This window comes from Tenrec ecaudatus, unplaced genomic scaffold (assembly GCF_050624435.1).
Source record: "Tenrec ecaudatus isolate mTenEca1 unplaced genomic scaffold, mTenEca1.hap1 Scaffold_215, whole genome shotgun sequence".
NCBI lineage: Eukaryota > Metazoa > Chordata > Mammalia > Afrosoricida > Tenrecidae > Tenrec > Tenrec ecaudatus.
In genome coordinates this window covers 13,293-28,224 of record NW_027458390.1, presented here as the reverse complement: position 1 = coordinate 28,224, position 14,932 = coordinate 13,293, and the positions used below count along the sequence as shown (strand labels likewise).

The following is a 14,932-nucleotide window of genomic DNA, read 5'->3' as shown; positions in this document are numbered from 1 at the left end:
ACAACATGAGAACTATTGGCTTACCGGAGGAAGACAACAAAGAAGTCATATGCAACAATAGTGAGAGAATTCTTGGAGGAAAGCTTCCCCAGCTTAGTGAATGAGAACCAGGCAACCATTTAGGAGGCTGAAAGAACCCCAGCAAGACTGCATCACAAGAAGAAGTCACCAAGGCACAAAAGAATTAAATTATGCAATTTAGAGGAAAAGGAGAAAATCATGAGTGCGGCTAGGGAAAAACAAGCAAGCAATCACATACAAAGGTTCCCAAATAAGAATATGCTCAGACCTATCAGCAGAATCTATGAAGAAGAGGAGAGAGTGGAATAACATATTCCCAAAATTGACGGAAAACAATGCAAACTCAAGAATACCTTACCCAGTCAAATTATCTATCAATATAGATGGAGAAGTAAGAGTCTTCCCAGACAAGGAAAAACTCAAAGAATACGTTAGAAGAAATCCAGCCTACAAAAGATCCTTGCAAACCCAGTATGGGCAGAAGAACAACACCCACCAAGCATAAATAAGAGCCCACCACATAGAACAACCTCACCCAGAGGGCAAAAAGAAAACAGACCTCAGATAGCACTGACTTAAATATGGAAAGACTTCAAAGGCTGCTGAGGTAATCTTTAAAAAAAAAGGCAAAAGAGGCATAGGGAAAAAGCTACGGTATACAAACATTCCTGGGGCAAGGACCACATAATATGGCAGGGACCAGACCAAACACAGGGGTACACATGGTACACAACTAAAACGGAGGTGGGGTAAGAAAAAAAATAATAATAAAGAAAAGGGTAGCGGGGGCACAGGACACTAACCCACCCAATGGGAGGGTACTATTTTTGTCTCCATAGGGAAAGAGGGACCAGATTTCAACCCGGTGCTCCAAGATGTGAATGCAACATGCCGGTGCGGAGTAGTGAATCAGTGGAGAGGTCTGGGGGGCTGGGCCCAACACCAACCAAATGGACACCTGCCCCTCCCCTCAGAAGAATTTATTTCAACGGACAGCACTGAATCTACAGCTCTGGAAAAGGGACATATCTGATCAGAGCATATGGGAGCATATGAAGGGGGAGGAGGAGAGAGTAGAGCACATCATGGACCACCAGGCCATGAGGTTGATATTCCCAATTAGAGCAGTCAGTCGACAGAGAGGATCACATGGCCAGCCCCACTATGAGACATGACGTCCCTCACTGACCCATATCTCTACAGAGGACAACACCAGAGACACAGTGTGGGTATTGCACCCAATCGGATCCCACCACATCGAGGCAAAATAATTAAGGGGTGTAACAGAACAGCAAGGGAATAGAGCGGCGAGGTCCCCAGTGAATGCTGAAGGTAGACTTTGGGGCCAGGGCATGATGCCCCAACAGACTGGACTGGAAAACACTTTTAAAGACCAACAAACAATCCTTGAACTAATTACAAGTTTTCTTTCTTGTTGTGTTTTGTTTTTTCTCATTAGTATGTTGTTATTTTGTTGTATATTGTTGCTTGGTTTTGCTCTGTCTTGTTTTTGTGCATGTTATTATCTCCACAGGTCTGTCTAAATAAGATAGGCTGGATGAACAATAGGAGAAAACAACGGGACCAATAGTTCCGTGGGACATGGGAGAGGGGGAGGTAAGGAAGTGGTGTTAACAAACCCAGGGACAAGGGAACAACAAGGGATCCAAATTGCTGGTGAGGAGGGTGTAGGAGGCCTGGTTGGGCATGATCAAGGGTAATGTGACTAAGAGGAATTGCCGAAACACTGGTGGGGACTGAGCATGAGAGTGGGACAGGAGGGAAGTCAAAGGAAATAGAGGAAAGAGCTGGGAGGCAAAGGGTTTTCATAGAGGTCTAGATAAAGACATGTACATATGCAAATATATTTGTACATGAGACTAGGGAAATAGATCTATGTGCATGTATTTATAGGTTTAGTATTAAGGTAGTAGAAGGACATTGGGACTCCACTGAAGTACTCCCTCAATGTAAGAATACTTTCTTCTTTTAAATTGGCATTTTATGATGCTCACCTTCCCGACACAACCGTTGAAGACAAAAAGGGTGAACAACCAAATGTGGTGAAGAAAGCTGATGGTGCCTGGCTATCAAAAAATATAGCATCTGGGGTCTAAAAGGTTTGAAGGTAAACAAGCGGCCATCTGGTTCAGAAGCAATAAAGCCCACATGGAAGAAGCACACCAGCCTGTGCGATTACAAAGTTTCAAGGGATCAGGTTTAAGGCATTATCAGAACAAAAATCTTACCATAGTGAATGAGCAGGGGAGTGCGGAGTGGAGACCCAAAGCCCATTTGTAGGTCACTGGACATACCCTTAAAGAAGGGTCTTGGGGAGGAGACGAAACAGTCAGGGTGCGATGTAGCAACGTGAAAAAATACAACTTTCCTCTAGTTCCTAAATGCTTCCTCCCCCCACCCCACTGTCAAGATCTGAATCCTACCTTGCAAGCCTGACTAGACCAGAGGAGGTACACTGGTACAGATGGGAACTGTAAACACAGGGAATCCAGGGCAGATGATCCCCTCAGGACCAGTGGTGTGAGTGGCGCTGCTGGGAGCATAGAGAGAGAGTGGGTTAGAAAGGGGGAACTGATTTCAAGGATCTACATGTGACCTCCTCCCTGGGGGACATACAACAGAAAAGTGGGGGTAGGGAGATGTGGGACAGACCAAGATATGAGAAAATAATAACTTATAAATTATCAAAGGTTCATGAGGGAGGGGGGAGGGGGGAGAGAGGGTTAAAAATGAGGACCTGATGCCAGGGGCTTGGGTGGAGAGCAAATGTTTTGAGAATGATGAGGGCATTGAATGTACAAATGTGCTTTACACAATTGATGTATGTATGGATTGTGATTGGAGTTGTATGAGCCCCTAATAAAATGATCTTTTAAAACAAATAAGTAAATAAATAAACAATCACTGACATTAAAAAAGAAAATAAATAAAAAACACATATAGATTACATTGCTAAATGTCATCAAGTCAGTTTTGACTCATAGTGACACTTTGTACAACATAAGGAAACACTGCCTGGTCCTGCACCATCCTAAAACTCATTTTACAGCCACTGTGTCAATTAATCTCAATGCGAGTCATCTTTTCTGTTTACCCTATACTTCACCAAGCACAAAAACCCTACTCTGGTGTAACTATAGGAAAAGAGCTCACAGGAAACTGGTGTTCCAGAGGAGAGAATCCAGATCTGGGTTCAGTATAGCAGTACACACACACACACACACACACACACACACCACAATTTTTGCTTCTCTGGAGAACCCGGTGTAAAACATTTGGTTCCAAGAGTGATTCTAGAGAAACAAAGTTGTACAGATCAATTTTCTCAATTGGTTCCCAAGTCTGATCAGGTTTGAAGGTACTAATAACTGCCCCCATGAGTATAAAGGGCACTGTGAAATCGTGGTGTGCGGTGTGCTGTAGTGGTTACGCATTGGGCTCACCTCAGTGTCAGCAGTTCAAAACCACCAGGAAGAGAAAGATGAAGCTTTCTACTCCCATAACTAGTCTCAGAAATCCACAGAGGGCAGTTCTACCCTGTCTGACAGTCACTACTCGATGCACGCAGTGTATCACCACCCGCACATCAGGAATTGGTGGAAATTGATGCTCTAAGTGATAGCATGTTTGATATTCTTCTGCAATTGTTTCGGGGTAAGCAGTATGGAGAAGCTGATTATTTATCCTACTTACAAAAATAAATTGGTAGAAGGAAAGACATGAACTCAGGACTTCAGAGTCAAAGATCAAAAAATGCATAAAAGACTTCAAAGTTTACATTTATTCTTTAAAAAAAAGGTTTTCTTTTTGTGGTAACAGAGGTGATATTACTGAAAAAATAAACTCAAGAGTAATATCCTAAGAATGATGAATTATAGTGCCAACTCAATTCTCAACCTCAAATGCTGTTAAATTGAGAATATTGATTGGGAACAAAACGGACTCTTACGCCTTGGGATGGGGAGATACAGGCAGATAATTAAGAAGACGGGTGGATTGAGCCCCCAATTTCCATAATGTTACTTTAGCTAAGAGCAGATTGTTTCCATCTGAAGAGATTGCTCCATCTTAATTCATGATCAGTAAAAAAAAACTATTATCCCTTCCCACCACATGAAAAGATTAACTCAATAGTGCATGCTGATATGAATCCTGGGCATTTACTGGAGCCTTGCTTGAGGAGATGCTTTAAAAGATACTGATAAATGTTTCCAGTTAATGAATTCACCACCCATTATTGCTTCTAGACCTAAGACTAGACTTATGTTCCAGCAAGCTCTAAAAGATGACATATACATGGTGACCCAGGCAGAGGTACACTATACTCCAAAAGAATTTCCAGAAACATAGAGAATATAGATATAAGAATGGCTAATAATGGTGTGTAGAACATAAAGTTGGATCAGTCTTAGTTTACTGATATGGGCCCACTAAGTGCAGAATATAAATTTAATGTTTCAATCTAAGACACTTTTTGGTTGATTCAGTGAAGCTGATTCGTGGGTTGTATGATGGCATAAATAAATCATGCTCAATGACAAGTCCAGTCAAAGTATATTGTAGCAGAAGGTATCCACAAGATTAAGGAGTTGGGCATGCTATAATGGATTAATCAGGATGGGTCTACAGACGCACATGGAGTAGAACTCACACCTTTACTGCAAGAGGAGGGAGCCCAATTGCAAATGTAGTCCCAGCATCTCTGAAGATTGCTATTTTATGTAAGTCACATTTCACTGTGGAAATGGACTTATTGGAATAGTGACACCTAACTACACTTGGGCTGATTGGGTTGCAGGGAAGTAGGGGCCAAATGGCAGCACTTAATTGACAGAGACAGGTGGATGTGGCTACTGTAATGGACAGCTGAGTCAAAGTGGGAATCAGAACAGCTTGACTGTCATGGACTCATGGTATTGTCTACTCAGGCAGGAAGTCCTTGGGAGTGAAAAACATAGGAAACCTAATGAATATTTACTTGATTTGTCTAAGCAGAAAAAAAAATCTGGGTCAAGTGAACAGCAGTGAAACTCAAATGATTAGAAGAGTCATAATTGTTCAATCATTCCCTGAGGTGAGATAGTTTACAGACCCATAACCCATTAAAAAGAGCAGGGGCTATGTTTCCCTGTGGAAGGACCCCCACTATAATGACAAAATTTTCTGTTATTTTTTTGTCAGCCTTCCTCAAATGGATCATCAGCATTTTACAAGAGTGAGTGTTCACTGTGGGAAAAGAAATAATTAGATTTTTTTAGGGATTATTGGACACTGGCTCTAACTGAGACCAATTCTAGAAGGCCTAAAACATCACTGTGACCCACCATTTGGTGTGGGGGCACATGGAGGTCAATATTGTAACGGAGTCTCTTACTTCAAGTTCATCTTCAGGTGGGCTGGTGGCTCTCCAAACCCACCCTGTAGCAAATGAACCAGTTCCAGAATCCATTTTGTGTAAGTCAGATTTACATAACTGGAATACTCAGCAGCTAGCAGAACATCCACATTGGGTCCCTGAGGTGGGGAATAAGGATAAAATGGTAGGAAAAACCAAATGCCAAGAAGACACCATTTAAACTGTCTAGGAAAATGGTAAGCTAAAAACAATATTGTATCTTCCCCCACACTTTCACCACTTACTCATCTCTCTCCCCTTTCCTTCATTTCACCATATTTTCCACCTTCTATTAGACCTCTCCCACATCACTAGACAAAGCCAACTAAGTGTTCATATCACTGGCACTACTACTAGGATTCTGAGGAAACAGCAATCAACCACAGAAAACCCAAAACATCAAGAAAAACAAATGTAAACAAATGGAAATTGCCCAGATCCAATAGAGAATTCTGAAAAAGAGGCCCTGGAACTATAAGAAACAGGATTCCGAAGAATAATTTAGACATGTAGGGAATACTCAGGAAAACAATAGAAGAAATCTTAAATCAAAGGGAATCTAAGAATATAAACAATGAGATAACAGAATTAGGCAACACAGTAAATGACTTGAGGAATAGATTTTCCTTCTGAAAAGGAAAATCAAATCAGTGAGCTCAAAGACGATCACTCTGACTATAACTGACAAGAAAAACCACCACCAAAAAACAACAAAAGAATCAAGAGAAATAATCTATGTCTCATTAAAAACCCTGAAAAGGAAGTAACAAAAATACATACAAAGAAAATAGTTTTGACAAACTATAAAAGAAAATTTGACCAACAACACAGGAGTACATAATTATTCAAAAAGTTAAGAAAACCAAAATGAGATAGAAGCTAAAAGAAAACCACCATGAAATATCAGAGCCAAATTCTCCAATTTGAAAAAAAAGGATAGAATCCTGAGGGCAGTTACAGAAAAAAGATGGGAGGTGGGGTCAGGGGAATGTATGTCTTGAAGAAGGCGACTACATTTCTATCAATGGTTAAACTGGCTGGAGAAAAACAATGAACAATACTCGTAAAGAATCCAATGGGAGAAAATGCCCGGTATTATGTTCCTACTTGGTTTCTATTCATCTAGTTTCCATCCAGACCTTGGTGAACCAGGCTATGCGCTGTAGACTACTGGGACCTTGAACTGTGTTTTCAAGGCACACATCTGTCCTACTGCTCGAACTATTCACACTCACCTGTAGCCGTTTTAAGGAACAGACAGACTTTCTTGGACTTAATATTTATATGACTTAGTGTGAGAAGAAGCAGATGACTGCTATCCCAAGGTTATGGAATTGGTGGTCTTTGGACTGTGGTTCAGCTCTCTTGCTCTCAGGGTGCTCTATTAATGATGCCCATTCAATGTGGCCCGGGATTACCATATATTTACTACTTAATGCCCTTCTTTTTTCTTATGAAATGTATTCATCTGATGGGGATGATTCTGCTTCTGTGAATTACTGCAAATTTTGTCTTATCACTGATCCCACTGCTTGTTTATAAATAGTGTCTTGTTATGTACATGTCATTAATTCATATTTTACAGTCTGAAGCCTATCTATACTTAAATAATTTTTCTTCAGCATTTTAAAATGCTATATAATTGGCTAAATAAAAGACATTACCTTATGCCCTAGGGGGATGATTTATAAAGTTCTCTATCATAAAATCATAATAATCTCTGAAGTTAACCAGAGACATATAAACTATAGATATATGAATGGATTTGGGGTTCGCACTTAATTGTAGCCCAATGCATCCTAGCCTGGCCCCGCTCAATGCTTGCCCTCATGAAGAGGTCACTGCTAATATGAGGGCTGTAACAGCATGTGATAAAAAAACCAGTTGGTGCCCGACTATCAGACAGAATAGTGGCTGAGGTTTTAAAAGCTCGTCTTCAAACAGGTAGCTATGTGAGTGAAGCATCAACTAAGCCCACATGAGGAAACACACCTGCCTTTATAATCCAAGGATTGTAAATAACATCCAAATCTCAGGAGAAAATAGTATCAGAGCTTGAATTCTGGACATGTGGTTTACAGAAGGCTATGGAAGACAGTGAAAGCCAAAAATCCAATTGCAGGGTCGCTTGGATGGATTAAGCCTCTGGGGAATCTTCTTGGACCAAAGTCCTGGGATATTAAGAGCCTTGTTAGAGACAGAACACTGCAAAGTTGATTAAGTCCATTGTACTTAGGTTACATTTTAATATCTTGCTATTTGATCTCCCTTTTGACTCATTTTAAAGTTGTTTCAGTTTTTAATATTTTGCTTTTTTTCCTATGAAGTTTTTCTCTGTGTTCTAATCATTGTTTTCCAGTTTGTCTTTTCAATGATTTTCTGTATGTAAAGTCCAGGCTATGTAGATTCACAGAGGTAGTAACCGGCTTGATAATTGTGTAGAGCATGGTAGGAGTGATTGGTGGCAAATTAGGAACTAACAACGAGTTCATGAGAAAATGCGCTGAAATTCATTGTGGTGATAACTGCAGAAACGTTCTTAATAGGATAGAACAATTGAATTGTATGATAGGTGAAATATGAGGGAGTACCCCCCCCCACCAACCCCAGACCAGAATTGCGCTGGGCAGAGTGGAGCTTTCATAGTACCCATGTTTCCTGCTAAGTATGCATCAAGCAACTTGCTCTGAGTTAGTGCACCCCGTGGCACTGGGAAGGTTTTCTCTGGTCACGGTGAATTTTTTCATAAAAGCAGTTTTGCTTGAAACCTTGCTTTTTGAGATGGCCAATTTAAGAAAACAGTGTGCAGTGGTGAAATTTTGTTTCCTACTCAAGGAAAAACACTGCAGAAACTGTTGTGATGTTGAAAACAGCTTACAAGGGCAGTGCTATGGGAAAAACTCAAGTGTTTTTCTCATTTCAAAAAAGGTAAAATATTGATTGATGACAAACCTCATTCTGGATGTTTGTCAACTTCCTGAATGAACGAAAACGTCAACTCATCATGCATTTGGAGTTTGCTCCACCAGGCAAGACTGTTAATCAAGCTTTCTATTTAGAGGATCCGAAAAGATTGCATAATAGTGTGTGATGAAAATGGTCTGATTTGTGGCAGACAGGGGACTGGTTCTGCCACCACGACAATGCCCCTGCTCACACAGCCATCTCAGTGTGCCAGTTTTTGGTAAAAACCAGCATGCCTCTTTTGCCCCACACACCTTATTCACCTGACCTCACTTTGTGTGACTTCTTTTTGTTTCTTTGAATGAAGAGGGAAATGAAAGAACAGAGATTTGAAGACAAAAGCAGAGATGAAGAAAAAAATTGGAGAGGTACTGTCAGCCTTCCAAACAGATGAGTTTGAAAAATGTTTCCAAGAATGGAATCACAGGTGTGACAAATGTATGAAGTGTAATGGAGAGTACTTTGACGGTGACATGGTTGTTTTGTAAAAAAATTTAAATACATAACTTTGAAAAAAAATCCATTTTTGGTAACTCCTTGTATCTTCCAATAAAACTATTTTAAAATAATAAATATGTAAATGGGGTTAGCCCAGATTCAGTTGTACACAGGTTAAGACTTGAGTCAGTGGTCTCCTGTATTGCTTGCTGTCCTTGGGAGTTATCAGTAGCTTGTCACCTGACTTACCAAGCTTGGACTTATTCGTCTCTTTAGCCACAGGCTTGATCTGCCAACCTTGAATTCATTTTCCTCTGTAGCCATAGACCTTTGTCTTTCAGCTCCTTTTGGGCCCATCAACTCCCAAAGCTATGACAGTCATGATAACCCTGCACCCTAACATCAGCATCATGGGCCTAGGACTTGCTCAACTTGGAATTTGCCTTCTTCTACATCTGTGTGAGCTATTTTCTTGATGAAACGCTCTCTATATAAGTATATCCGGAGAACAGGCTGTCCAGGGAGATTACCCACACTGCACTCTCCAGGAAACTATTCTTGTCACAGCAACACTTCTGACAATCCAGGTCCTGGATCTTTCAAAGTACCAAGCATGAGGTCATGGTTTTACCTTGTGCCTCAAATAACTCATTCTGAGGCTCTTTGGCACCATCAGGTTCTTCATCTGACTTGAAACTCTGTGGAAAAATGGAAAGGATACATAAATCCCTTGGAGAATATCAAAAGCAGTTGCAGAACACCAAACAAACATGTAGCACTGGAAAGCTCTTTTGTGTAACTGAAGTGGACATGCTATCTGTACACCAGCAGCACGTGGATCATAAATTCCTTATTGAAAATGAGAATGCCAGAAGTGGCAATAGGGAGCATGTCGTACTTTGTGAAATCATACTTGGTGTTCCTACCCCCTAAGTCATCAGCACTTTAAGTGGGCACATGCAGTCAACTGTCTTGGTTACCTTACACCAAGAGAAAAGACGAGGACACCCAGAAGCATCTGATTCTGCCAAAATCTTATGGTGTATGTAGTGACCAAGTGAATACCCACATATGGAATCGGTGGAGTCCTGGTGACATAGTGCTTGAGCACAAGGCTACTAACTGGAAGTCAGTTGGTTTGAACGCACCAGCCTTGGAGACCCTTTGAAGCTGTTCTACTAAGGACGATGGGGTTGCTAAGAACCCAAGTAGGTTAAATGGTAGTGGGTTTGGGTTTGGGTTGGACCAAGACTCAGCATTCTAAGCAGGAGCAATCTTGAGGACTGAAAGCTGAGAGCAGACAACAGGAAGAGTCTACGGAAGCGATGAAAGAAAGAAGCATCGTGCTACCGATGGAGTCCAGCATGCGACAAAGGGACAAGGTAGCGCCTTCAGCTCACACCCTGTCCACTGTCTCTCTGGGGTAACTGAGGTCTACAGTGCTTAGGTGTCTTGTCTACCAGAGGTCTAGGGCCGACCCTCCAATGCTCTCACACCCTTGAATTTAAATGACAAGTCAGAGCAACACCAGTAAATTCAGTCCCACTTCCCTAATGCCTTCCACTCACTGAAAAACTAAAAGTACCCTTTCCATACCCAGTTTTGAGTACCAAAAAGGCCTCAAAAATCAGAAGAGCCCCGATGAAGACAGAGTCTCATTAGCCCAGGAAATGATAATTCAACCCACACCATACTTCAGATCCAAATGTAAAGAGAACAGAAAGCAAATGTCCTGGGTTTATGGTGTAGCCCAACATAGCACATGCATCCATGAAAGAAAATTTAGGATTTAAACGTGTGCTTATTTGTTTCCCCCTGCCTTACAAATGTTTAAGATTAAAATCAATTCAGGACTCCAAGTTACCTTACTAAAGATAGGTTCTTGATATGGTCTCGTCTTTCAATCTGACAGCACATAAAGGAGGAACCAGTAACATTCTGGAATCCTTGAATACAGATCTAACAAGTATGTGATTTACTTAGGACATGTGATGCATCATCATGAATATGCTTCTTGACATGGAGTACAGTGAGGACCTGGCCCTTAGCAGGTGTCTGGGATTCACTCCAGGTACTTGAAGTGAGTAACTTAATGAACTGGGAGAAGGGGGCTGAAGCTAGCCCCCAAAGCGGCAGGGGAGTAGTAAGTATTTCCTGTCTTACAGTTTCGAAGCACTACAGTACTAGCGTCAGAAAGGAGTGAGAAACAAATGAAAACATTTCTGCTGGTGCAATGTCTGAAGGAGAGCACTCTTTGTCCAGGGTCACATGGAGACAACTAGACCCAGATCTTATTTAAAATGAGATCTTATTCCCCAATGGTAACCCTAGCACCTGTCTACTTAAAATTCCAGGGAATGAGACTCTCTCTACTTACATTCTCTCACAACCATGTGAACTAAGATATTTACCTGATATTAGGCACTCAAGTTGGAGAAGGAAATTCTGACCCACCTCCACACTTTGCAGAGATGTTGCTCGGTGGAGCTGGCTGCTCAGGCTGCTCTGTCCTTGCTTATCTGCTGTATGCCTGACTTCAGTCTCCAGTGAGCACAACTCAGGCAGGGTCCGACGACCATACCACTTAGGACCACTCACATGCTTCGGTAGGACAGCTTGTGAGAGAGAGAGAAAGGAAGAGGGAAATTTGGTGAGGAGCCCTTTAAATGAGCTCTCTGAGATTTGAATGTGTCTACGTTATCATGGATGAACATTTTTACCCATCAGAAAGCATTAAAAAGAACACAAGAAGCTGCTTCTCTGTTAGGTGTGAATTGGGTCTGAAGGCTAGTAATAGTGGCTCAACTTTATGCACTGCTTGAAGTTTTCAGAGTCTATTTTTGCTTTTGTTTATGCAATAAAAGGCTGAGGGGAAAAAAAACACCCCCAAACCCTCTAAACCTGAAGCCCTAACTTTTTATGCAAACAGTAGGTTCTCCAGTAGTCTAACAATCTAGGGCTCTGGAAGCTGAAGATCATCTTCCAAACCTAAATGTCCTCGGAGTACATCTTAGCCACCAACAGAGGAAGAGAGAGTGGTGCGTGGGATCTGTGGATGTGGGGCCAGGATACAGGCAGGCAGGTACCTCTGAAATTCAGAGCATGTCTGGTGAGTCTGGGACAGAAAGAGGCTTTTAACAGCTCTCTGCTTCCTTTTGAAATCCTTTCTTCTCGATATCTACAAAGAGTAGCTGGGACCTCTCAGCCAGAGAAGAAATTGATGCTGAATTCTCATGAAAATTGAAAGTGGAAGCTAGGAAAAAGAAATGGGGACTGGGGTGGCATGGAAGCCTGATCGAACAGGCCATGGCTTCAGAGCAGAGCCAGTTGAAGAGAAGGCAAAGAGACTTTCATGAGGTAGGGACGGGGCAACAAAACCAGATGCATATTTCGGTGCACATGTGTCTTTTGTCTCCCTACACAGAAGTCTTGCTTCATAGGGTCATGCGCCACCTCACTTGTTTTCAGCGGACATTGACTTTGGGGTTATGCAGAGCAGGAAGCTGGTTAAATCTGACTGCTGGTAGAATAGTGATACCACAGCAGATAGGAGTAAGGTGTTACGTTCAAGTTCTCATGTGTGAACGTATTAGGCATGGCACTATGCTGGTGTGGTGAGTTATGAATTGGACTGCAAACAGCAGTAAGAAACACTTGCACAACTACACAGGACAAAGATGGGGCTTTCGACTCCATTCTCGGAAACCCACAGGGGCCGTTCTCCTCTGTCTTATGGGGCCGCTATGAGTTGAAATCCACTCGATGGCAGTGAGTGCGTGTGACATCCAGGGCTTCCGACAGTGTGTGTGGTGGTGATATAACCTATCATACCACAAGAGACTTTTGAAGTAAAAAGATATTGTTAATAAGCATGATTGGATGACAGGTATCAATAAGGAATGGCTTGGGAAATTCTAAGGAAATGTGACTACAGCTTATAGGAAATACCAAGCAAGAGAGAAAAGTTTCCAAGTCAGTAGCTCCCTTCAAGGAGAAGTAGACAGGAGAACCATACCTTCCGAGAGAGAGACCACGAGTAAAGCGCTGCCCAAAGGGTGCGTGATAGAACACGTCTGACTCCCTACGAAGGGCTCTAAAGTGGGTTTGTGTGAGTGGGGAAGCATCGATTTTTTCTAGTATCCAGACAGGGATCCCTTGGTGGTACAAATCATTTATGTGCGTGGCTATTTACCAAAAGGCTGGAGATTTGAGTCCACCCAGAGGAGTTTCAGAAGAAAAGTTTAGTGACTATGCAAACAGAAACCCCTGCCACCGGAGATCCTGTGGACCGCAGTCCAGTCTGACACCCGTGGGCCACCGTGACTCCCAATCCAATAGACAGCAACTGGCTCCCCCCCACAATAGTTTTATTGAGATATAATTCACTTAGCACACACTTTCATAGTTCAGTCATAGTTTAAAAGAAGAGTTGTATACACATCAGCACAATCAGTTCTGGTGCAATCTCCCCACTCCCATATTCATGATTTGCTTCCCAATTCCCCTCGACACACCTGTATCCCCTTTAACGATTACATCATTTGTTGTCTCTATACATCTGCCCCTTCTGGGCTTCATAACTGGGACACATACTAAAAAAAAACACCCCAAGAATAAAACAGTGCACATTAAAAAGGGAAGAAAGAAAAGTCTACCGGCAATATTAAAATAAGCTAGAGCAAAAAGACTGTCATGAAACAAACAGGACTTCTTTAATTCAAGGACCCCTTCAGGGTGTGTAAGAAGAAGGGCATTGTCAGGGAGGGAAAAAGAAAGCTGGTGACAGAAAATACATTTCTCCCTGGACTCATCAAACCCACCACCGGAACAGACCATCTGCCAACATCCTGCTCCGAGAGCCCAGCCCACTGCTGCACCGCCTGCCTGTGAGAATTTCCATTTGCTCCTTCAGTGCTGGCTCCACAACATCATTCCTTCCTTTATAGTTGCTGCCAGCCAGCATTTTCCTTAGAATAGTAAGCTGTCCAGAAAAACATGCTTTTTTCACAAGCCTTTCTAATGTTCTCAGAAGAACATCCTAGGATGGAATCCATATAATCCGAACTTGATGGTGGGATAAGCATCAGAGCCTAAATTGCGAGAATCCTGTGTGTAGCAGGCAATGGGAGATAGTGGAAATCCAAGATCCACTGGTGGAACTCCGTAGGAAGTAAGCCTCCAGAGACCTCCCCTATCTAAAATTGAGGGAAGAGAGGAGAGTGGTCACTAAACAAGGTGCTTGAAGAGAGGAGATAGAAAACCAAAGGCATAAATCTGACCTCAACAGTTAAAACTTCGTTAGTAGGTTCTCCGCCCCGCCCCCAACACCCACCCCTTTTGATGCAGGCTGGACCTGATCTGATTCCCAAAATTTTCAGTTTATATTGTTTTCTTCAGTTTTTGTTTGCTCATATTAGAGTATATCTCAGAGGAGTTATTCAATGGAGGTCACCTTCTTGAAGCTGTGTTATATGCGTTTCTGTTTTTCAGTACTTGAAACCTAGGATCAATGAACCTAGAGGGAGAGCATGTAGGATAAGGAGTTTGGGGGGAGGGAGTACAGTGGTAGATATGGGGTAAAAAAGAGATGATGTCAAGGAGTCCATAGAAAAAGAATGCTTGGAAACTGATTGTGGTAACAATTGTACAATTCTACTTAATGTGATTGAAATTTGGAATGATATATGTATTAAATGCCAACTAAAAAGAAAATGAACATCCTAGGAACTTACCACCTCCAAGAAGAAGAAATACAAAAATAATATCCACACAGGCCAGGAAGAAACAAGAGTAGCAAACGAGTGATCAAAATACAAATAAATGTGTCAGCTTCCCAGTATGTGATATTATGAGACTCAAACTCTCAGGTTTGGAAGGACCATAAGCTATTGCACCAAGTACTTTTTTTTTTTTTGAGTCTGAGCAGTGGCTTTCCTTTTGCTACACACACGAGAATACCAAGAGTTCAGGTAATGGTGCTTTGACATTGAGACACTGGTTTGCTTTCTTTTTGTTGTTGTTGTTCAGAACACAACTGGACTTTTATTTGACACAGAACATAATACAGTTGCATGAGCACAACAAACTGAAAAG

General features: G+C 41.9%; 1 pseudogene; it reads right to left on the bottom strand.

The window, feature by feature from the left end:
- The window catches only part of LOC142436316 (ninein-like protein), an 88,973-nt pseudogene extending 77,519 nt beyond the window's left edge, over positions 1-11,454 (bottom strand).
- Between the last annotated feature and the right edge of the window lie 3,478 nt (positions 11,455-14,932).